This window comes from Panicum virgatum, chromosome 2K (assembly GCF_016808335.1).
Source record: "Panicum virgatum strain AP13 chromosome 2K, P.virgatum_v5, whole genome shotgun sequence".
Lineage (NCBI taxonomy): Eukaryota > Viridiplantae > Streptophyta > Magnoliopsida > Poales > Poaceae > Panicum > Panicum virgatum.
The window spans coordinates 23,291,450-23,303,252 of NC_053137.1; the positions used below are offsets into that span (position 1 = coordinate 23,291,450).

Genomic DNA, 11,803 nt, shown 5'->3' on the forward strand with positions numbered 1-11,803 from the left:
TTTCCCGATGGTGATGTTGGTAGGCGCCAACAAGCATTTTTGGCGCCGTTGCAAGGGAAGGCACAGATTGAAGTATATAGACAAAGTTATGAAAAAATCGAAATTGGTATTCGCTTGCTAAATAGGTTAACTTGGCTTTGTTTTCTTGTCTTTGTTGATATGAAAACAGGGTAGTGTATGACCGGTTTCGACTTGCCACAAAACTTTCATTCCGATCTAGAGTCACTTATGAGGAGGACGCGAGCTCATCTCGTATCACCTCGGAGATCACTCTCGGCAGCCGAACCAGTCATTGCATCGTCGTCAGCTCCTAGAGCTATGACCCAGAAGACACTCTGTGATTACTCTGCTCCGTCTGCTAACCAGGTCCCTACCGGGCCCAAGGTTAACACCGGAGGGGAAAATTTCGAGATGAAGATGGGTCTCATTACGATGGTGCAGGCCAGCCCTTTCTGTGGCAAGGCCAATGAGGATGCCAGCACTCATCTCCAACAGTTCCTGGAGCTCTGCAGTACTTTTGTTATCAAGGGTGTATCGCAAGATGCAATTCGGCTCTGTCTGTTTCCGTTCTCTCTCTTGGGGAGAGCGAAGCAGTGGTTTTATGCTAACAAGACTGCTGTGGATACTTGGGACAAATGTGCCAAGGCGTTCCTCTCGAAGTTCTTCTCGATGGGCAAAACCAATGCTCTTTGTGGTCGGATTTCGAACTTCCAGCAGGCATCAAATGAGTCAATTCTTGAGGCTTGGGAGAGACTTCAGGAGTACATTATGGCGTGTCCGCACCACGGAATGGACAATTGGCTCATTCTACAGAACTTCTACAATGGGTTGACACAGTCATCCCGTGATCATGTGGATGTCGCTGCGGGTGGAGCTTTCTTCTCGCTGACCATTGAAAGAGCTACATCTTTGATCGGGAAGATGGTTTCCAACCAAGGTTGGAGCGATGATCGCTTCCAACCGCGCCAGCGAGGTATGCACTCCGTCAAGGAGGCTGACATGCTCGCTATGAAGATTGATCTTCTCCTTAAGAAATTTGAGGATTATTTCCAAGATAAGGTTCAAATGCAAACACTTCAAGCCTTGGAAACTCGCATGACGTGCGAGGTCTGTGGGAATGTTAGACACTCAGGAAGATGACAATTGCCCAGAAACACAAGAAGAAGCACTATTCTTCAATGGCAACAACAATGGGTTTCGTCCACAAGGAGGTCAGGGGTGGAATCAACCACACCCATACTACCAAGGAGGTAATGGGAATTCAAATTCTTTCAATCCTAACCAGCCAACCTTGAGAGATCTTGTCTACGGCCAAGCGAATATAAGTGAGTCCCTTCAGAAGAAGTTGGCCGCTATAGACAAATCTATGGAGACCGTCCATGCCAAGATGGACGGATTCTCCACTGCCATCAAGAACCAACTGAGTTTCAATAAGATGATTGAGACCCAACTGGCTCAAGTGGCTGCCGCCATGCCCCCTACTATGGAGAATGTTAAGGCGATAACTACACGAGGAGGTAAAACTACTCAAGATCTGCCTTACCCTAACCATGTCAACAGGAAGAAGGCAAGCCCGGTGGCAGAAGAACCACCTCGGGAGGAGGAACCCGAGAAGGTTCATGAAGGGAAGACGACTCCGCATGAATTTTATGATACTCAAGTATTTCCGTTCCCTATGAGGGCAAAGAGGCCGAGTACAGATGAGCAGTTCAGCCGCTTTGTTGAAATGATACAACAAGTGAACATCAACGTGCCTTTGATGGATGCGATGAAGGTTCCGACTTATGCTCACTACATCAAGGACATAATCAACAACAAGCGACCTCTGCCAACTACTAAAGTAATCAAGCTCATTGAGGCATGCAGTACATCTATACTTCAACAATTGCTCGAGAAGAAAAAGGATCCAGGATTCCCAACTATCAGATGTTCGATAGGGGCACATAACTTCGATAAAGTCTTATGTGATTTGGGGGCTAGTGTTAGTGTGATGCTGAAGGCGGTATTTGACCAACTCAACTATACAGAGTTGACACCAATGCCCATGCAGTTGCAATTAGCTGATTTCTCAGTATGGCACCCAGAAGGAATTGCTGAGGATGTCCCAGTGAGAGTACGGGACTGTTTCATCCCAGTCGACTTTGTGGTGCTTGATATGGATAATCAGAAGGTGATTACTCTCATTCTAGGACGACCATTCTTCAATACAGCAGATGCACATATCGATGTCGGGGCCGGAGAAATCCAACTTCATATCAATGGTAAAGAGGAGAAATTTGACTTCCGACCCAAGAAGGAGCAATGCTTGATGATCCGAATCAAATTTGGGCCAAATCCTCAGAAAATCAAAGAAGTCGAAGTCACACCATCTCAGAAAGATAGTCTTATACCTTTTATGAAGACACTTATGAAAGAAGATCCAACGAGCTCAAGAAGGTCTAAGAAGAAGGGTAAATCAAAGGTTACTACACCCGAGGATCCAGTTCCTACGCCAACTACGCCATCAAAGAAGGACAAGAAGAAATGGCGCAAGAAGAACAAGACGTCATCAATCACTACTACTTCTCTAGGTACGGACGAAACGATCTAAACCTGATCAGGTATGGAGAAAGGTCCTGCTTTTCGGACCCTAAACCAAGAGGTAGCTTTGGGGAGGTTCCCTCGCCTAAGTCAACTGTATCCCTTTACTTGCTTTCAGTAAAATATGATAAAAACTTTCAAAAACAAAATAAAAATTTATTGCTTTATTTCCATTTTTCATCATGCGCGGTAAGAATGTTTTAACTCCTTATGATAAGTTGAAAGGATGAGTTTTGCTTTGCTCTATCATGTCTGTTGTGCCTAGTTTGAAAATAAGAGTTCTCTTGAGTTTAAATTTGTTGGTTATGCAAACATCTTGCCAATGAACCTGAAAGTTCCGTGGGTTGCATATGCTTGATCCAAGTCTAAGTTGTTGTGAGTTCAGATATGGTAAATAAAGTTGTGCAAGTTTGTTCTAGTGATGCTTGAAGTCTAGAGTTGTTTTCAAAAAAATTTAAAAAGGCAAGTTCCCCAGTGATATGCAATGTCCTACCAGAGCCATATGTCATATTCCATGAAAAACCTTACACATATGCTGCTTGATGTTCTGTTGAGTTTTGTCAAATTGTGTGACCCTAGTGAGATGCTTTTCATGCTTTCTCGATCATAAGCACGTACACGTCCCATCCATTTGCTACATTCCTACACTGGGAATTAGCACCACCACCCATCCATTCCCCATTAATAAATGCTCCATAGCTTGGTGATCTCTCTCATAGACCATCCCTGAAATATAATAAAGTCAGATTATGGTTGCCCCAAAAAGAGAAAAGATGGCATGCCAAAGAAGCATGACCTAAAGAGAGAGAGAGAGAGAGAGAGAGAGAGAGAGAGAGAGAGAGAGAAATGGGTAACCATGTCTCAAAAAAAAAAGAGACAGGGATGCTTCGAGAGAGAAGAGCCATTATCTCAAGGAGTAAGCCACATCTATCCATCCATCCATCCACTCATACACTTGCACCTTTTGATCGAGATTGCATGACTTGTTTCTTCATGGATCATCTCTTTGACTTTACAACATATAGAACACAAGTGTGCCTTTTCTTATCCTACCTTGAGCTCCACAAAGGCTTGTAGTAGTAGGAAAGATCAAAGGCAGATACTGCCCTGGTAAGGAAATACAAGTTGAGTGCCTCGAGGAGTGGAGGGGCTTGTTCGCCTTGCTTGTATTGCTAAGTCAAAAACAAGATCCGAGTAGAAACGAGTCATACAGTCTAATCAAGATGTACCAGTGTGTGGACTATTTTTGGTGATTCATGGATGAACTCTTTTGCATGACTCTTTCCCTTTGTTATTTCCAACGTGGGCTATCAACATATTTATATTTTTTTTGACATGCCATTGCAAGCATGTGGCATAACTTCTTTAGGTATGCATCTTTTCTCTCTTCTCTCTCTCTTTTTTTTGACATACTCCATGAGCATGTGGTCAACCTTCTTTGGGTAGACATCTTTTATTTTCTTTTTGCATAGCCCAAATTGTTTTGGAGGGGACGTCATAGAGTTCTTATTTTGTGGAATGATGGATGTGGCAACTATCTCCTAGTGTGGAAGTATAGTGTGTGTACGTGATCTTGATCAAGAGAGCATGACAAGTTTCTAACAGGGGTCGAAGAGTTTGACAAAGCTCAAAGCAAAGGTAAACAACATTTGAATGTTGGGCATGAAAACTTGTCTTTGGCTTTGGTAGGAATTCATGATAATTTGAGGAGTCAAGCTATATTTATTTTAACTTTTTTTTGAAAGAAAACAAGTGCTCTAGTGAGGAAGAGCATGATGCCATCAAACCAAGTCATATCTCATTGATCAATTACTTAGAAAGCATGGGGTCCCTATAGGAATTTATTCACAAGGTTAAAAAGAAAGCTAAGAATAAAATGCATGCAAGGTTTTATTCTTTGGAAGCATAAGGAGTTTTTAATTTTTCTGCGAAGAAATTTATCGAATTTAAACTAATGCAGGGAGTTTTAAGGATTTGGAGACGTAAACCAACGATCTAGAGCTGGATGGAGTCGAGTGGGCCTCTGTAACACCCTAAATGGAATTTCAATATTTAACAATAAATTTAATTGGCTTTGTTTAATTTTCTAAGGTTTATTATGATTAGTCTTGCATTTAATCTAATTTTGATCCTCAAGTAATTCAAATTTATCATAGGGTTAAAATGTTTGTGCGTTCATGCTGGAGCATCTCTTTTATTTGATTGAGTGCATAGGGTTTGAATTCAAATTTGATTTGAATTCATTTAGAATTGAGTGAGTTTGAAAAAGAAAAGGAAAAGAAAAAGGAAAGAAACCCAAACCCCAAAAACAACCCAACCCAGCCCAGCTCCTTTTTCCCTCTCTTCCCGCGAAGCCTAGCACCACGGCCCGTTCTTCCTTTTTTCCCCCGCGGCCCAGCAAGCTAACGCCGCGGCCCAGCTCTCCCTCCGCGCGCATAGCCGGTCGCGTCATGCGCTCGCCCCACCTCCCAGCTCGGCCCAGCAGCGCTCGCCCCGCAGACCGACCGAGCAGCCTCACCTGGGCCCGCCTGGCAGCCTCTCCTTTCCGCACCACGCGCTCGCCCGCTCGCGCGTCGCCCTCCTCCCTCTGACGCTCGGGCCCGCTTGCCAGGACCGTCTTCCCCGCCTCTCCCGGCCTCGCAACTGCACGCCGTGATCCCCGCCGAGATGCTCGCCGGCCTTCCTTATCGCGCGCACGCCGAGATCCTAGCGCCCCCTCTTTAAACCACCCCGCAGCCCCCCAGGGACCCTGTCCTCCCATCCCGCAGCCGCCGCCAGCTTGAGATCCCCCATGCCGCCTTGCTCCGCCGCGCCACGCCCCTGCACCACCGTGAACCCACCACACCGTAGCACCTTAGCCCCTGCAAAACCTCATGCGAGCTCAGCCTTGGACCCAGGATCAACCCTGAGGCAGCCATCCTCGACTTCCGCTACGCACACGTGGGAATTTCCCCTAGACTCGCCACCGCAGGTGAGATCGGGTTTGAGAATCTCGTCGCCACCAGTGTTCCTCAGGCCGTGCTGACCCTCCGTGCACCTTCGCAGCGCATCCCAGCACTCGCTCGTGGGATCCAGGAGCCGGAGAACCACCCCCAACGATCCCGCCCGCGAGCTTCGTCCCGAACGCCGGCCGCGACCCGCCGCTCGACCTCGCCACCGGCGACCCTGCGTCACGCCTCCGTCCAATCTAGTGCTAGGTGAGCTACACCCCGACCTCCTGTCCCTTTTGCGCAAGATCCCGTAGCCGCAGCTCGCGTCAGCACCCAGCGCGACGCACGCCGGCATTCCGCGCAATCTAGTGCTTGGTGTTCCGAAATGAGGGAAGATGATTTCATGAAACATCTTCCTTGCATGCTTAGCATCTGCAGCTCGGCAAGGTAACGCTTCCACCCACTTGGAGACGTAGTCCACAGCAACCAGGATGTACTCACAATCATGGGACTTTAAGAATGGTCCCATGAAGTCAATACCCCAGACATCGAACAGTTCAACTTGGAGATTGTATGTGAGGGGCATTGCATTGCGAGCAGTGATGCCTCCCTGCAGCTGGCATCTTCGGCACCTTCAAATAAATTCTCTGGTGTCTTCATACATTGTGGGCCAGAAGAAATCACTTTGCCAAATTTTTGCTTGTGTTCTAAAAGCTCCAAAGTGGCCTCCGTACGCTGCAGTATGGCATTTCTCTATGATCTGTACCCCTTCTACTGTAGGGACACATCTCCTCAATAATCCGTCCGTACACACCCTGTACAGGTACGGTGGATACCAAAGGTGACGTTTGCTCTCAAAGATCAGCTTTTTCTTGTTTTCCCCAGGTGGTACATACCCTGTAACCATGAAATTCACGATGTTTGCGTACTATGTGTTGGAATCCGTCACCTTGGGCAGCATGTCGTCGTGTAGGAAGTCATTGATGGGTGGTACTTGCAGATTAGTAACTTGCATACGCGACAAATGATCGGCTACAGTATTCTCTACTCCTTTTTTATCTTTTATTTCAAGGTCGAACGCTTAGAGCAAGAGAATCCACCGAAACAAATAGGGTTTAGCATCTTTCTTGGTGAGCAGATATTTCAAAGCTTCATGGTCAGTATAAATAATAACCTTTGCTCCAACCAAGTAAGATCTAAACTTATCAATAGCAAAAACAACTGCGAGGAGCTCTTTTTCAGTAGTGGCATAATTTAACTGGGCTCCTGTCAGAGTTTTGCTAGCATAAGCAATAGCATGATGCTTCTTATCTTTGGTTTGGCCTAAGACCGCACCAACGGCATAGTCGCTAGCATCACACATTATTTCGAATGGGAGGCTCCAATCTGGGGGTTGAATGATTGGAGCCAAGATGAGTGCCTTTTTCAGGATTTCAAAGGCACGAAGACACTCATTTCAAAGGTTGGTAAGGGGTCTAGCGATCTGAGAGAAGTCTTTGATGAAATGGCGATAGAACCCCGCATGACCTAAGAAGCTACGAATCCCTTTGACGTTCACTGGAGGTGGGAGACGTCCTATAACGTCGATTTTGGCTTTGTCCACATCAATCCCCCTCTCGGACACAAGGTGTCCAAGGACGATGCCTTCTCGGACCAAAAAATGGCATTTTTCCCAATTCAGCACCAGGTCCTTTTCTTGGCATCGTTGCAAGACCCTGTCTAAATTTTCGAGACAATGATCAAAAGTTTTCCCATAGACGGGGAAGTCGTCCATGAAAACTTCCATGATTTCCTCGATCATGTCCGAAAATATAGACATCATGCACCGCTGAAACAATGTGGGAGCGTTACAAAGCCCGAAAGACATCCTGCGATAAGCATAGGTTCCGTATGGGCAAGTAAACGTGGTCTTGCTTTGATCATCAGGGTGGATGGGAATTTGGTGATAACCGGAATACCCATCAAGGAAACAGAAGAAAGAATGCTTAGCCAACCGCTCTAACATTTCGTCAATGAAGGGCAGTGGGAAGTGGTCTTTCTTTGTTGCCGAGTTAAGTTTCTGATAGTCTATGCACATCCTCCACCCCGTGACAGGTCATTGAGGTATAAGTTCGTTCTTGCTATTCTGAACGATCGTCATACCTCCCTTCTTTGGTACAACTTGTACCGGGCTCACCCACTCGCTATGTGGCATGGGATAAATGATCCCGGCGTGCAAGAGCTTAAGGACCTCTTTCTTAACGACATCTCTCATCGTATTGTTTAACCTAGGCTGAGGCTCCCTAGAGGGTGTGCAGGCTGAATCAATAGGGATACAATGAGTGCAAAGGGTAGGACTGATCCCTTTTAGGTCCTCGAGTGAGTAGGCAAAGACGGGTGGGTCTATGCTTTTCTAGAATGGCTAAAAGTTTAGCTGTTTCCTCGTCGGAAAGGTGACTACTAATGATGATAGGAGTTTGTGTGTCACCATTGAGGAAAGCATAGCGAAGGCCGTCGGGAAGGACTTTTAGCTTGACTGGAGGTCGTGTTGGCTTCTCGTGAATAGGCAGTTCGAGTTTTTCCTCTAAGTCATCCTATTCTTGGATGAAGAGTTCAGCATCTCGTTCTAAGGAGGGCTTAGAGTCGTCTTCTAGCATAATTGCCAACACTTCCTCAATTGGTTCTTCTTGGGGAACAGATTTAGCCATGGAAATCTTGGCTGGGTCGATAGGCAAGGAGTAAGCTTTTCCCCCAAGAGACATGTCTAACCTTCCTAGTGTAGAAACATCTAGGAAAAGTTTTTCTACGGGATGCCCTATCAAGATGTCGAAGTCTTCGACTTCGAAGATATGAAAGTCTAGAGCAATCTCCATTTTCATGTGCTAGACTGGCACATCTTGCATAATCCCAATCCTTTTTATAATGGAGTTCGGTCCAATTCTAAGGGATTTCGTGGTTGGAGTAACATGCCTTTCGCCCGAGTAATCGGAAGCAAACGAGGCAGAAATGATGTTTACTCCAACTGTGGGATTATAAAAGGCTGTGACTGCAGCCCCTTTCACGAAGCATGGAATGGTCAAGGAAGGGGCATGAAACTGAATTATTTCAGATGAAGTCTCCCCTTCTTGTATCCATCCGTTATTCATGATAGCAATTACCCTTTTTATAGTATCTTTAAGGGAAGCCTTATCGAGACTGCTTGGAGGGTCTAAAGGGACTGGAGGCCTTTTCTAGAGGGGATATAATGTGGCATTGCCAAAGTCATAGAATATATCGTCCTCAATATTAAACGGGAATTCTGGAGGCAGAATTTCTTCCTCCTCCGGGTCTTCTGGTTCAGGGGAAGGCTCGGCCGATGATTCGTCATGGGTTACTAAGGAGTGAATGGGCTCGGCTATCGAAACTTCCTCCTGGCTTGAAGGTTGTACTACTGGGAGGGGTTCTGTGAAGGAGGTATTCTCCAGGATATGATCCAGGAGTGCCACCCCTTCGGAAGTGGTTTTATAGGTGAAAGATCCCCCAGCGGTGATATCAAACTGTTGGGTTGTGTCATTGTTCAGCCCCAACCAGAAGTGCTGAAGAAGCACATGGTCGGGAATGGACAAATCTGGGCCAGCATGTGTGAGTTGTGAGAATCTAGCCCTGGCTCTCCCAAGGGTCTCCTTCTCATCCTGACGAAAGTCGAGGATTTCTTTACGCAGGGAAGCGATGCGAGAAATAGGGAAGAATGCGAGATAGAACCTATTCCGTAATTCCTCCCACTCTCCGTTTACCTTTCCTATGTTATGGGTGTACCATTGTTTTTCTTTCTCAGCAAGGGAGAAAGGAAATAACTTCCACTGAAGTGTTTCTTGTGCCATGCCTGTAATGGACAAGCAAGAGCACATCTGCTCGAACTCTCGTAGGTGATGGTAGGGATTTTCTAGCTCATATCCTGAGAAAGGTTGTTCCTGAACCATGGCTATGAAGCCAGGGCGGAGTTCAAAGCCAGAAGCTGTGATTGGCTTGGATGACTGTGGTGACTCTAAGAACTCGCCCGATGGAGCAGAGAGTTGGTGGATAGAAAGGGTATCCATGGAATAAGGATAAAAAGAAAAGAAAAGATACACGAGCAACTAGGTTCGAAGAAAACTACGGCAACCGTTCCCCAGCAACGACGCCAAAAATGCTTGTTGGTATTTCTTAACTCTTACAGAGAAGTCCGCAAGCGCACGAAAATACTGTTGTAGCACTTCAACCGGGAGTATTCAGGGTATCGTATTTTCCACGAGGAACGGGTGTGTAACTGTCTTCTAACTAGATTACTGTTGACGTTCACTAACGCCCCCGATTTGTATACCGCAAGCGCACGGTTCGTGGTAGCTTTTCCCTTAGAATATTCCCCCAAGGTTTATCAATCCGTGGATCGACAATGAACTTACTAGGGTTTTCCATCTAATCTAACGGATCTATCCTAACATGAAGCATTAATTACATATAAAAGGTGAACCTTTGATAGATATGAGTGATGTACGAAGGTTGATCTCATCCATGAACATCGGTAAGGATAAAGCATGACCGAAGGCATGACTAAACCTATCACACGCATTCTAGTTGTAGTTCTAGCTAAACGAGTAAGATCAACATGCATCTCATCCAAAGCCTCTTTAAATCAAAACCTCCAATCCGATCCCTCGATACCCAACCTACTCTGTGGAGACGGCCTGTCACGATGCCCCCCTTTTCAACGGGATACCCTGAAGCAAGTCGAACCCCCTTTGGGTAGATCCGGTATGAACTCCTAGCCACCATAGCTACAAGAACACCCCATGCAATCTATCTCGAGAATAGATCTAGGAATAAGCGCACCCAAAGCAAGAACGAAATCGAAAGAGGAGAGACATGATCGCTAAATAGATCGGATGACATGAAGACATTACTCACATAATAGATTCGTTTGGATCGCCACCACCGCGTATACACCATTGACGACTCCAACTAGCTCATGAACTCCACCATGACACAACCACGCAGGGAGGCCATGGCAGCTAGGGATGGCCTAAGCCATCTCCTAAACAACTTCGAAGACTTGCGGCGGCCGTCGTCTCCCTCCGGTCTTGGCCCTAGGTTTTCGTCGAGTTCTGGTTGGATGGATGCCTCGAGTTGAATAAGGTGCGAGCTATTTATAAGCCGAGGAAGCCACCGGTCGAAGGGGAGGCCAAACCGCCTCAGAAAAGGGTTGGGCCGGCCGGCCCCATGGGCCTAGGCCGGCCGGCCTACCCCTTTTCTGGCTCGCCTCGGTCTCATCTTTGGCGTGTAGACTCCTCGCATCTTCTAGAGTTTCTGTCCTTCACAATTGCACCCCTTTGGACGTTCTTATCTTGGAGATATCTTCGAGGAAAGGATAGGATAGGGAATCCTTCCTTAAATCTTCATTTGCTTTGCTTAATCCCGAAGTATCTTGATCTCATCTTCGTGGGCTCGGTCCTTTGGGCTCTCTTGGAGGATGGATGTGCATGAATGGGCTTCGAATCAACATGGGCTTTGGTCATTCCTTTGGGCTTTGGCCTTCGTCTTTCTCCATGTTAGCGCTCGATCACGGGCCTCGTCATTTCATGCTCTAAAATAGACCAAAAACCTGCAAAAACGAAGTTCCTCCAAAATATATGTGCAAACGTGAAAATGACCAATAATTAGGCCGGGGTTAGGACGGTTAGTGATTTTGATATTGAATTCATGCCATTATCAAGGATAAACAAGGGATAAAACGGGTACTTAAGGAGCGCCAACATTCCCCCCATGCTTAAACCTTGCTCGTCCTCGAGTAAGTCCAGGAGCTTTGCTTATAAAGAAATCAACGTTGCCCCTCAATGTCCTCTCTGCACTTAGTCATACATAACAAGACATATTGCTCTCTCAAGTATTTAGCATTTAAGTTCATGTTGTGACTGGCTACTTCTTCATTATGGAAGATAGACTAGCAATTAAAGAACAAGCCACAATAATAAATAAATGCAATGCTCTCAAACTTAAGCGAACTTCAAACCTTTACCTTGTTTCATCGTGAAGAGTTTTCAAAAGAATGCATATCAAACATTAGTGAGGTTCTCTTGCAAAAGATCATGGAAACACTCATCTCATCAAGTCGCTCAAGCCTACATTAGATTGTTTTCAACCTATTCTACTCATATGTAAAAGTGGAAGGCTTATGTGGAGCTTGGTAGGTAAAAACAATCCTAGCAAAATATTATATCTGAAATATTGTCAAACTAAGAGAGAGATCTATTGGATTTACTGAGACTAGTCAAAAAGGCCATTGGAAAATAATGTTGGAG

General features: G+C 45.9%; 1 non-coding gene across 1 annotated transcript; it reads right to left on the reverse strand.

Moving 5' to 3' along the window:
• Positions 1-684: 684 nt before the first annotated feature.
• Positions 685-791, reverse strand: LOC120696304. Its single transcript, XR_005684082.1, has one exon. It is a non-coding gene; the product is annotated as a small nucleolar RNA R71 (small nucleolar RNA).
• Between the last annotated feature and the right edge of the window lie 11,012 nt (positions 792-11,803).